Source organism: Orycteropus afer, unplaced genomic scaffold (genome assembly GCF_000298275.1).
Source record: "Orycteropus afer afer isolate SDZICR_OR568_19922 unplaced genomic scaffold, OryAfe1.0 scaffold00079, whole genome shotgun sequence".
In the NCBI taxonomy this organism is placed as follows: domain Eukaryota; kingdom Metazoa; phylum Chordata; class Mammalia; order Tubulidentata; family Orycteropodidae; genus Orycteropus; species Orycteropus afer.
Genome location: NW_006921666.1, coordinates 10,851,060 through 10,862,511, shown reverse-complemented (window position 1 = coordinate 10,862,511; position 11,452 = coordinate 10,851,060).

Sequence of the window (11,452 nt, the reverse complement as noted above, 5' to 3'; positions counted from 1 at the left end):
TGTGAGTTCTGTGAGGCGTTACAGTGAAATACAGAACCCTAAGACTGGGGGAAATTACTGGGAGGAGGAGGAGGAGTTAATGTCTGAAATGATGGAGTGGCATGGTAGTTTGGACATTTGGGACATCTTTGACCTCCGCCTCATGGGGACCGGCCTCGTGTTGATCTTCCTAAGAGAAATTGTTCAAGCAGGAGCGCACCTCCCTGGTATCATTGGTTACCTTGTAAGCCTGTCTATTGTTTGGCTGAAGGTTAAGCCATAGGAGTGAGTTCAATTCCAGGCCCAAAGAATGACTATGGGCCATTGTCTCAGGGATTTCACCAACCTCTATCAGACCAGTAAACTTGGTCTATATTTTTTATTTTTTATTTTTTTTTATGATTTTGAGTTTGTGAACATTCTTGTACAAGTCTTTCTGTAGGCATATGCTTTCTGCTTACTATTGAACACCCAGGAATATCTAGCCTAGAACAGGATTGACATCTATCAAGTATTCAGTAAGTATTTGTTGGCCTGACCCAACTAAACAGAATCTTCTGCTAAGCTCCTGAATAGCGGACTTAGTTGTTGTTGTTGTCACCATTGGGTTGGCTCCGACTTGTGGCTGGCCACCTTGAGTGTAACAGCGAAACCATGCCCAGCCCTGCACCATCTTCGTGATATGCCGTGTGTTTGTGTCCATCGTTGTGGCTATTGTGTAATGTTTTCCAGCGTCGGGTGCTCATCTTCAATACTGTATCAGACAATATTGTTGTGGTTGTTGTTGTTGTTATGTGCAGTGAGTCGTGTCCGACTCATAGCGACCCCTCATTGGGTTTCTAAGGCAATATCACTATGGAAGCAGATTGCCCAACCTTCCTTCCGAGGCGTGGCTGGTGGGTTTGAACAGCCAACCTTCTGGTTAGCAGTCAAGTGCCGTAGGCACTATGCCACCAGAGCTCTTATATCAGACAATGTTGTTGTTACGTGCTGTCGAGTCAGACCTGACTCATAGCACCACCTCTCCTTGGGTTTCTGAGGCAGTATCACTACGGAAGTAGATTGCCCCATCTTCCTTCCGAGGAGTGGCTGGTGGGTTTGAACCGCCAGCCTTCTGGTTAGCAGTCAAGTGCCTTAGGCACTATGCTACCAGAGCTCCTTATTAGACAATAGGCACTGTTAATCATTTTGGGTTTCCAAGGATGATCCTAAATCACTGCCAGTTCTTTCCCAGAGAAATTGACATGCACCTTTTTTAAGGTCTTTGGAAATTGGGACTATGGGCATGACCAAACCTTTCTTTAAACACTTACATGACATACTGAATTTTACAGTGTAGCAAACACTCTCTTCCCCATTTTTCCTCATTTGAGCTTCGTGACTATGATAAAGAGGCAAAGGCAGTTGACAATATGGAGGCTGATAAATTAAGATACTTGCTAATTAATTTTCAGAGCAAAACCGGAGCCTGGATGCCTGACTTCCAGTGCACTGCTCTTTTCACTATCACAGGGCCAAATTGAAGATATTTCTGCTTCCCATCCTATACTTCTCTTCAGCATTTGCTCTGCACTATGGTTATGACCTTTAATAGTTTCTGGTTTGTGCTTTGGCAAATCAGAAAACTGATGGCTATTAAAATTTAAGCTCCTGGTCACCAGAATTTATGAAACTTTTTCTTCCATGTCACCTTGTTTAGTCCCTCCTAGGCCTTGATGGAGGAGCTCTGGTAGCATAGTGCCTAAGGCACTTGACTGCTAACCAGAAGGCTGGCGGTTCAAACCCACCAGCCACTCCTCGGAAGGAAGATGGGGCAATCTACTTCCGTAATGATAGTACTTTGGAAACCCAAGGAGGGGTCGCTATGAGTCAGGTCCTACTCGATGGCACATAATAACAACAACAACAGGCCTTGACGGTATGTAATGGGGGACCTGTGCTGGGGCAGGAGGAGCTGTTAAGAAGTGACCTACAGTCAATCTGATCAGTCATTTACTTCTGATGAGAGAACTTGGCCTTAAGAGTTGTAAGTCTCTTCTTTTACTATCTGTCCTCCCCCTGGTCTGTGACAATGAAAACCAGTGCAAACTTGATTCTGCAGCACATAGACATTCATTAGCAATCAGGCTCAAAAACACTTTAACAACTTATTCTGAAAACTCATCTGTCATTTTAGGCACTCCAACCTCCAAGGACTACCTCTTAGGAAAGGTTTGCACCTGAGGTTAGTTGTGACAGTGATCTGACCACAGGATCAGATAGCTTCTGACTCAGGATGGAATCCTTCAAGTAAGTAGTAGACAGAGGAAGCAATGAAGCTCTGGATCTATTCTGTCCTCTAAAAGTGTTCAGTTATCAGGCTAGCCACATCCAACATCCCTTTCATGAAAACCTTGAGATGTCTAGCCAATCTACACATCTCTAACACCATTCATTTCTAGTATCTTTTATGATAATTAATGAACTTTCTGATGCAGATTCAAATATAGATCTTTGAAACTTTTGTAGAAGCCACTTCTAGGAGTGTGAACTCCAACTTGAGTCTTTCAAATGCTCACTAATACCACTGTCTATAGATTCCTGCTTAAAACCAAAACTCAGTTGCCCTCAAGTCAGTTCTGACTCATAGCAATCCCTTGTGTGTCAGAGTAGAACTGTGTTCCATAGTTTTCAATGGCTGATTTCTCAGAAGTAGATCACCAGGCCGTTCTTCTAAGGCACCACTGGGTGAACTTGAATCACAAGCCTTTTAGAGCAACTCCATGCCCAACAGAAGAGAACACTGCCTGGTCTATGCTAGCCTCACAATCATTACCATGGTTGAGCCCATCATCATAGCTACTGTGTCAATCCATCTCATTGAGGGTCTTCCCCTTTTTCATAGACCCTCTACTTTGCTAAGCATGATTTCCCTCTCCAGGGATTGGTCACTTCTGACAATATGACCAAAGTATGAGAGATAAAGTCTGACCACTCTTGTTTTTAAGAAGCATTCCAGCTGCACTTCCTCCAAGACAGATTTGTTCATTCTTCTGGCAGTCCACGGTACACTCAATATCCCTAACCAACACCACAATTCAAATGCATCAATTTTTCTGCAGTCTTCCTTATTCATTGTCCAGCTTTCACATGCATATAAGGCTATTGAAAATATCATGGCTTTGCTGGCCCGATGGAGGCTGGTGGAACCACTGAGACTATGGCCCCTAGCTGCCCTTCAGGTCTGGAATTGAACGCACACCTGTGGCTTCCAGCCAAGCAGTAGACAGGCATACTAGGTGAGCATTTACCTGAGGTAGATACACTCCTTGGAGAGAACAAGCAAGAGAGAAAGAAGGGCTGCTCAGGCACAGGGAGACAGCTCAGAGGGTAGGAGTGCATGGAGGGATAGTCACAGGGAAGCAGTATCTATCAGGAGGAAGTGGGAGAGATGTTGCATTGTGCTAAATTGTGGTCAATGTCATGAGATAAAGTGTATGTGATCTGCTGTATGGAAAGTGTATTTGCTCTGTAAATTTTCACCCAAATCACAATAAAAATAATAATTAAAAATAAAATAAAATAAATAAAAAAGAAAATACCATGGCTTGGGTCAGTTGCACCTTAGCCTTCAAAGTGCCATCTGTGCTCTTAAACATTTCGAAGAGACCTTAGGCAGCAGATTTGCCCAATGGGCAAAGAGCACAGAAACTATTCAACAATATAATGCTTCGAAGTGACTCTTCAGGCTCTTAAAGTGCCACTCATTTTCTAACCATTGCTAATAATTAACTTTGTAGCCTCACTCTTAGGTCTTGGTTCTGCCAGTGTTATTAAATATGTTGATATAAATTTATAGTGGTAGCGAGGTCCTCAAGGAATTTTTTGAGTTGTGTGTTAAACATCATTTGATTTCTTGACTGCAGTTTCCATGCTTGTTGATTGTGAATACAAGTAAAATGAAACTGTGGACAACTTCAATCTTTTCTCCACTTATCATGATGTTGCTTATCGATCCAGTTCTGAAATTTTTTGTTTTCTTTATGTTGAGGTGTAATCCATACTATAGCTTGCAGTCTTTCATCTTCATCAGTAAGTGCTCCAAGTCTTCTTCACTTTCAGCAAGCAAGGTTATGTCATCTGCATATCACAGGTCGTTAGTGAGTCTTCCTCTAATCCTGATGCCATTCTTCTTCATATAGTCCAGCTTCTCAGATTATTTGCTCAGCATACAGATTGAATAAGTATGGTGAAAGGATACAACTCTGACACACCTTTCCTTATTTAAAACATTCAATATCTCCTTGTTCTGTTTGAATGACTGCCTCTAGATCTATGTACAGTTTCCTCATGAGCACAATTAAGTGTCCTGGAATTCTCATTCTTTGCAACATCATTCATAATTTGTTATTATTCACACAGTCAAATGCCTTTCATTAATAGAAGACTACATTAAATACTTGTTTCACCCATGAGTAAAGTATTCAAAATATGAACTAATAATTGTCAGAGGTGGCTTAATAGGAATCCACACAGACCTAGTGGCACCATGGCTAAGTGTTCAGTCAGTGGTTTGAACCCACCAACAGCTCTGCAGGAGAAAGATGTGGCAGTTTGCCTCCATAAAGATTACGACCTTGAAAACCCTAAGGGGCAGTTCAACTATGTCACATGGGGTCACTATGAGTAGGAATTGACTAAATGGGTTTTGTTTGTTTGTTTGGTATTGATGCTGAAGTATTGAAATGGCAAACACAGATCCTGTGTGAGATACAAGAGGCCAAGAGCATGTTTCCTTCCCTCAGCTCTCTCTACTTCCAACACCCCATCCAGTTTCCCCATAATTGGGAGGAGTTTTCAATTTGATGGAATCCTTTGTATTATTATGATTTCCCACCTCCACACTTGGTGTAGTTAGTGCTTCAGCCCTAATCCTAATATCCCTCATCTGCTCATATCCTCACTGATGGCAAATCAGGGAGTAGGCAAAGCAACTGCTGCTTAACCCATGGAAGAAGTGACTGCAATTCACTCCTGGGGGCTTGTATTTTTATTTATTTATTTTATTGTGCTTTAGGTGCAAGTTTACAGAGCAGAATTTGTTTTACATTCAACATTTCGTGTACATTTGGTTTCACTCCAAATTACCATTCCCAACCCTAACCCACTCTCCTACCCTCCCTGCCCAGTAAACCCCCACCCTCGTGCCCTGCATAGTTATGCACTCCTGTGTGTCCTGCATTTCCTCCATGTGAATGTTGCCCCTCTGGTGCCCCATGGTCGATTGCTCCAACGCATGCATCTCCTCAGAGTATTGGGTGCATCACCCTGGGTTGAGTGGTCTGGATGTACATCTTGTTTATTATTGGGCTGAAAGCCAGCCTCTGGGAGTGAGTTTTATTCCAGGCCCCAAGTGTATCCCAGGGCCATAGTATTGGGAGTCCCACCAGAATCCATTCGACCAGTAATTCTGGTCATTATTGTGTTTTTGGATTTTATTCCACGTTTTTCCTCCCACTCTATCCAGGATCTCCAGTTTTGGTCCTTTCCTGACTGGTTTTGGCATTGATAGCCAGGCACCATCCAGTTCTTCTGGTCTCGAGGTCCATCATGGCCTAGGACTGATTGCTTCCAAATGCCCCTGGCTTTTTGCACTCTTCTTTGCTTCCGACTGTAGGAGACCATTAGCTGCATCTTAGACGGCCACTTGAAAGCTTTTAAGACCCCAGTCATTACTCACCAATGTAGGTTGCAGAGCAAGATTATCATGTATTTTGTTGTGCCAATTGAGTCTGGTGTCCCCCAATACTATGGTCCTGAGTCAGTAGTTCCATTGGATCTCTCTCCCATAGTGTCTGGCTATTTGTGAGGGATGTCTATGTCAGTCTTCTGTTGTTTCTGTAAGGACTGCAGGTATTTTGTATCACTGGTATCTGTGCAAGATTAGCCTCAGCTGAATCTATCCTTGGTCTAGCGGATAATCCTGTTCACTGACCCCCATCTGATCTTCTCAGATGTTAATGTGTTTATCTGTAGCCTGGTGTTTGGTGTTAATGGTGATGCAGTATTGTGGATATACTGGTATTAGCCTCTGTCATCTATATCTTATGTGCACACACACAAAAAAAACCTCCTGGGGGTTTTTAAATGCAAGTGTAATGTTTAACTGCAGCTCTGATGATGGTTCTTGGCTAGTAGAAGTGACTTTCATGGAAAAAGAGCCATTTTACTCAAGGCAAACAGCACAGAAACTGTGCAGTAGTATAATGCTTTGAAGTGCCTCTTCAGGCTATTAAAGTGCCACTCATTTTCTAACCATTGCTAATAATTAACTTTGTAGCCTCATTATTAGGTCCTGGCTCTGCCATTGTTATTAAATATGTGGATATAAATTTATGGTGGTAGCCAGTTCCTCAAGGAAATGTTTAAGTTGTGTATTAAAAATAGAGATAATAAATATTTAAACTCCTTTATCAGTATGCTAAGGGTTTGGGGATTTTATTTCTAGCACTTTCTATATTTGAAAGTGATGTGATAGTTTGAGAGCTGAGCTAATTGCATCTCCTTTTCTTACTCTAACTTTGTTGTCTTTGTGGCTGGCAGCACAAGTTTCCATAATGTATGCAACAGACTGTGGCTTAGTATTTATTTGTTTATTTTATTGCGGTTTAGGTGGAAGTTTACAGAGCAAATTCATTTTCCATTCAACAATTTATACACATTTGTTTCGTGTCAGTAGTTGCAATCCCCTCAATATAACTGCACTCTTCCCACTTCTTTTCCTGGATTGTCCTTTCCTGCCCTTCCTGCCTTCTCAACTGTGCTTTGGGGCAAAGGCTTTCTTTTTGGTTTCATATGATAATTGCTCTGAGGAATAAGTTCCTCACAAGTGTTACTGTTCACTTCATAAGCCTGTCTGTTATTTGGCTGAAAGGTAATCCCCAGGGGTGGGCTCCGTTTCAGGTTTGAAGGATGTTTAAGGGCTATAGTCTCAGAGGTTCTACCAGTCTGCATCAGACCATTAAGTCTGGTCTTATTTATGATTTTGAATTTTGTTCTACATTTTTCTCCCATTCTGTCCACTCCTTCTGTGGTTCTGATCAGAGCAGTCGGTAGTGGTAGCCAGGTACCATCTAAATCTTCTGGTCACCAAGTAGTAGAGGCTGTGGTTTGTGTGGCCCATTAGTCCTTTGGACTAATTGTTGCCCTGAGTCTTTGATTTTCTTTGCTCTTCTTTGCTTCAAATGAGGAAAGACCAATAGTTACCTCTTAGATGTCTGGTTGCTAGTTTTTAAGGTGCCAGTTACTACTCACCACAATAGGAAGTAGAACATTGTCTTTGTGGACTATGTTGTGCCAATTGGCCTAGATGTCTCCTGAGACTGTGGTCCTAAGCCCCAAGCTCAGTAAATCATTTCCTCAAAGTGTTTGATTAGGGCTAAGAAATTTTTAGAACTTTGCTCCCTGTATGCTGTACTATGTAGCTGGATATATTTGCAGCACATACTGATATGTCTGTAGAAATATTCTCTGCCTAACCTATGTACGCTTGTGGATATAGTCGAGCTCACCAACACGTAACTGTTCAGCTTGTATGTCTGCCTTTGTATCCATCCATAAGCTATTGTTTGTTTTCACTATTATTGCAGAATTGTTTATGTAATAATAAATGTTTATGTAATTTACCTTAGGTTGTCTGTAAGTCTTGTGCACCTTTCAGTGTCTTCCTTTGTCCAGATCATATTGCGCTGACCTTTCCCTTATTGCGCCTTTTCCTTCACTCAAGTTAATACATGGCTACCCTGTAGTGATCTTCCTTCCTTTCCCCTCTATCCTTAGTAACCATCAAATAAAGTTTCTTTCTGTGTGGAAACCTGTTCTTGACTTTTTATAATAACAGTCTCATACAATGTTTGTCCTTTTGTGATTGACTTATTTCACTCAGAGTAATGTCCTCCAAGTCCATCCACATTATGAGGTTTTTCACATACTCGTCATTATTCTTTAACATCAGATAGTATTCCATTGTGTGTATGGGCCATAATTTGTTTATTCGTTCATTCATAGAAGGGCGTATCTTTTTGCTGTTGTGAATAACAGTGCAATGAACTAAACCAAAACTAAACTCACTGCTGTGGAGTCAAATCTGACTCATGGCAACCCCTCCATGGGTTTCCAAAGCAGTATCTCTTTGGAACTAGATTGCCTAGTCTTCCTTCTGAGGAGTTGCTGGTGGGTTTGAACCCTCAGCCTTCTGGTTAGTAGTCAAATGCCTTAGGCACTACACCACTAGAGCTCCCTGCATATATCTATTCCTGTCATGGCTGATATTTCTCTAGGATATATACCTAGTAGGGGGATTGCTGGATCATATGTTATTTCTACTTCTAACTTTTTAAGGATGAACCATAACATTTTCCACAGTGGTCATTACAGTCACACCAACAATGGATGAAATTTCCAGTCTCTCCACATACTCGCTAGCATTTGTCACTTTCTGTCTTCTTTAACTTTGCTATTATTGCTGGCTACCACTCATCTTTCAGTTTATTGAACTGTGGTGGCTTGCTTATTGCTATGAGGCTTGTGCTATGCCACTGGTGTTTCAAATAACAGCAGGGTCATCTATGGTGGTCAGGTTTTAGTGGAGCTTCCCTGAAGAAGGAGCAGTCCCTGGTAAAGTGGAGGGTGAGCAAAAAATGGGATGACTCTTAAAGAGATGGATTGACACAGTGGCTGCAATGATGGGCTCAAGCATAGCAAGGACTGTGAGGATGGTGCAGGATTGGGCAGTGTTTTGTTCTTTTGTGCATAGGGTCACTATGAGTAGGAACTGACTCAATGACAACCAACAATAACATCATGCACAGCTGATCTTCAACAATAGGGCAAAATCCATTAAATAGAGGGAAGAGAAACAGGAATATACTCTAGACCAAGGATAGATTCAGCTGAGGATAATCTTACACAGATACCAGTGATACAAAATACCCACAATCCTTACAGAAACAACAGAAGACAGAGCAATCCCTCACAGAAAAAATAAATAAATAAAAGGGGGGAAGAGAGAGTCTCTTTAACAAATGGTGCTGACAAAACTTGATATCTACTTGCAGAAAAATGAAACAAGAATGATATATCACATCATATACAGAAAGGAACTCAAGACGGACCAAAAACCTAAATGTAAAACCTAAAATTATGAAGATTATCAATTACCAAATAGGGCCAAAGCCAGAGGCCCTAATTTATGGCATAAATAAATTATCAAACATAACCAAAAATGCACAAACAGTAGAAGATAAATTAGATGACTAGGACCTCCTAAAAATAAAACACCTATACAAATCAAAAGATTTCTCCAAAATAATAAAAAGACAACCTGCATATTTTGGAAAAATTTTTGGCAACAACATATGAGACAAGGGACTAATCTCTAAAATTTATAGAAAATCTTAACACCTCAACGACAAAAAGACAAACAATCCAGCTGAAAAATGGGTAGAAGACATAGACATCTAGACACTTTACCAAAGATGACATTCAGGTGACCAAAAAACACATAAAGAAATGCTTGCAAATATTAATCATTAGAGAGACACAAATCAATACAGTGACAAAATATTACCTCACCCCAGCAACAATTTTTGTTCTTGTTAGTTGCCATCGAGTTGGCTCTGACTCACAGTGACCCTATGTGCAAGAGAACAAAACAGTACTCGGTTTTGTGCCATCCTCACAATCCTTGCTATACTTGAGCCCATTGTTGCAGCCACTGTGTCAATCCATCTTGTTGAAGACCTTCCCCTTTTTCCCTGACCCTCCACTTTACCAAGCATGATATCCTTTTCCAGGAAATGGTCCCTTCTGACAACATGAACACAGTAGGTGAGACAATATCTGGCCATTCTCATTTCTAAGGAGCATTCCACTTTACCAGGACTGCTCCTTCTTCAGGGACTAGTTCCTTCTGACAACATGAACAAAGTAAGTGAGACGAAGTCCGGCCATTCTCGCTTTCAATGAGAATTCCAACTGTACTTCTTCCAGGACAGATTTGTTCATTCTTCTGGCAGTCTATGATATTTTCACTATTCCTTGCCAATACCACAATTCAAAGGCATCAATTCTTCTTTGGTCTTCCTTATTCATTCTGTCACATGCATATGAGGCAACTGAAAATATCATAGTTGGGTGGCACACCTTACCCTTTAGAGTGATTTCTTTGCCCTTTAGCACTTTAAAGAAGTCTTTTGCAGCAGATTTGCCCAGTGCAATACAATGTCAGATTTCTTGACTGCTGCTTCTATGGTTGTTATTTGTGGATCCAAGTAAAATGAAATCTTTGACAACTTAAAGTCTTTAAAAATCTTTTCTCCTTTTATCGTGATGTTGCTTATTGGTCCAGTTGTGAGGAGTTTTGCTTTCTTTATGGTGAGATGTTTTTCTGGTTACCGTCACTCTGACAGGACTATACCACAAATGGGATGGCTTTAATAAACAGGAATTTATTCTCTTACAGTTTGGAGGTTTTAAGTCTAAGTTCAAAGTGCCAGGCTCTAGGGGCTGAGTGAAAGTCCCTCAACCTTGGGCTTCAGCTCTGCCTCCTGCTTCCAGCCTGTTGAAGCTAGAGGCTTTTCTTCACTCAGACAGCTGCTGGCTGCTGAGGCTGACAAGCCCCAGGTTGATAAGTAGAAAGGCATAGTCCTGATGTTACCAAACCACACAGAAGGCCATTAAATCAAGTCCATTGAAAGTCCCAAGGTTGGCAGAGCATAGCATGTTATCCATAATTTGTTGTGATATGAATAGTTAAATGCCTTTGCATAGTCAGCAAAACAAAAGTAACCATCTTTCTGATATTCTTTGCTTTCAGCCAAGATTTTTTTGACATCAGCAATGATATCCCTCATTCAATGTCCTCTTCTCAATTCAGCTTACATTTCTGAAAGTTCCCTGTCAATATATTGCCGAAACTGTTTTTTAATTATCTTCTGCAAAATTTTACTTGCCTGTGATATTAATGATATTGTGTGATAATTTCCACATTCTGTCGCATCACCTTTCTTTGAGATGGGCACAAATATAGATCTATTCCAGTCAGTTGGCCAGTTGCTGTCTTCCTGATTCTCTGGGATAAAAGAGTACATGCCTCCAGTGCTACATCTATTTGTTGAAACATCTCAGTGGGTATTCTCTCAATTCCTGGAGCCTCGTTCTTCACCAATTCCTTCAGTGCAACTTAGACTTCTTTCTTAATTACCATTGGTTCTTGATCATATACTACCTCCTGAAAAAGCTGACATTGATTCTTTTTTGTGCAGTGACTCTGTGTATCCCTTCCATCTTCTTTTGATGCTTCCTGCATCATTCAATGTTTTGCCCATGGAATTGTTCAGTATTGCAACTCAAGGCATGAATTTTTTCTTCAGTTCTTTCATCTTGAGAAATGCAGAGCATGTTCTTCCCTTTTGGTTTTCTAATTCTAGATCTT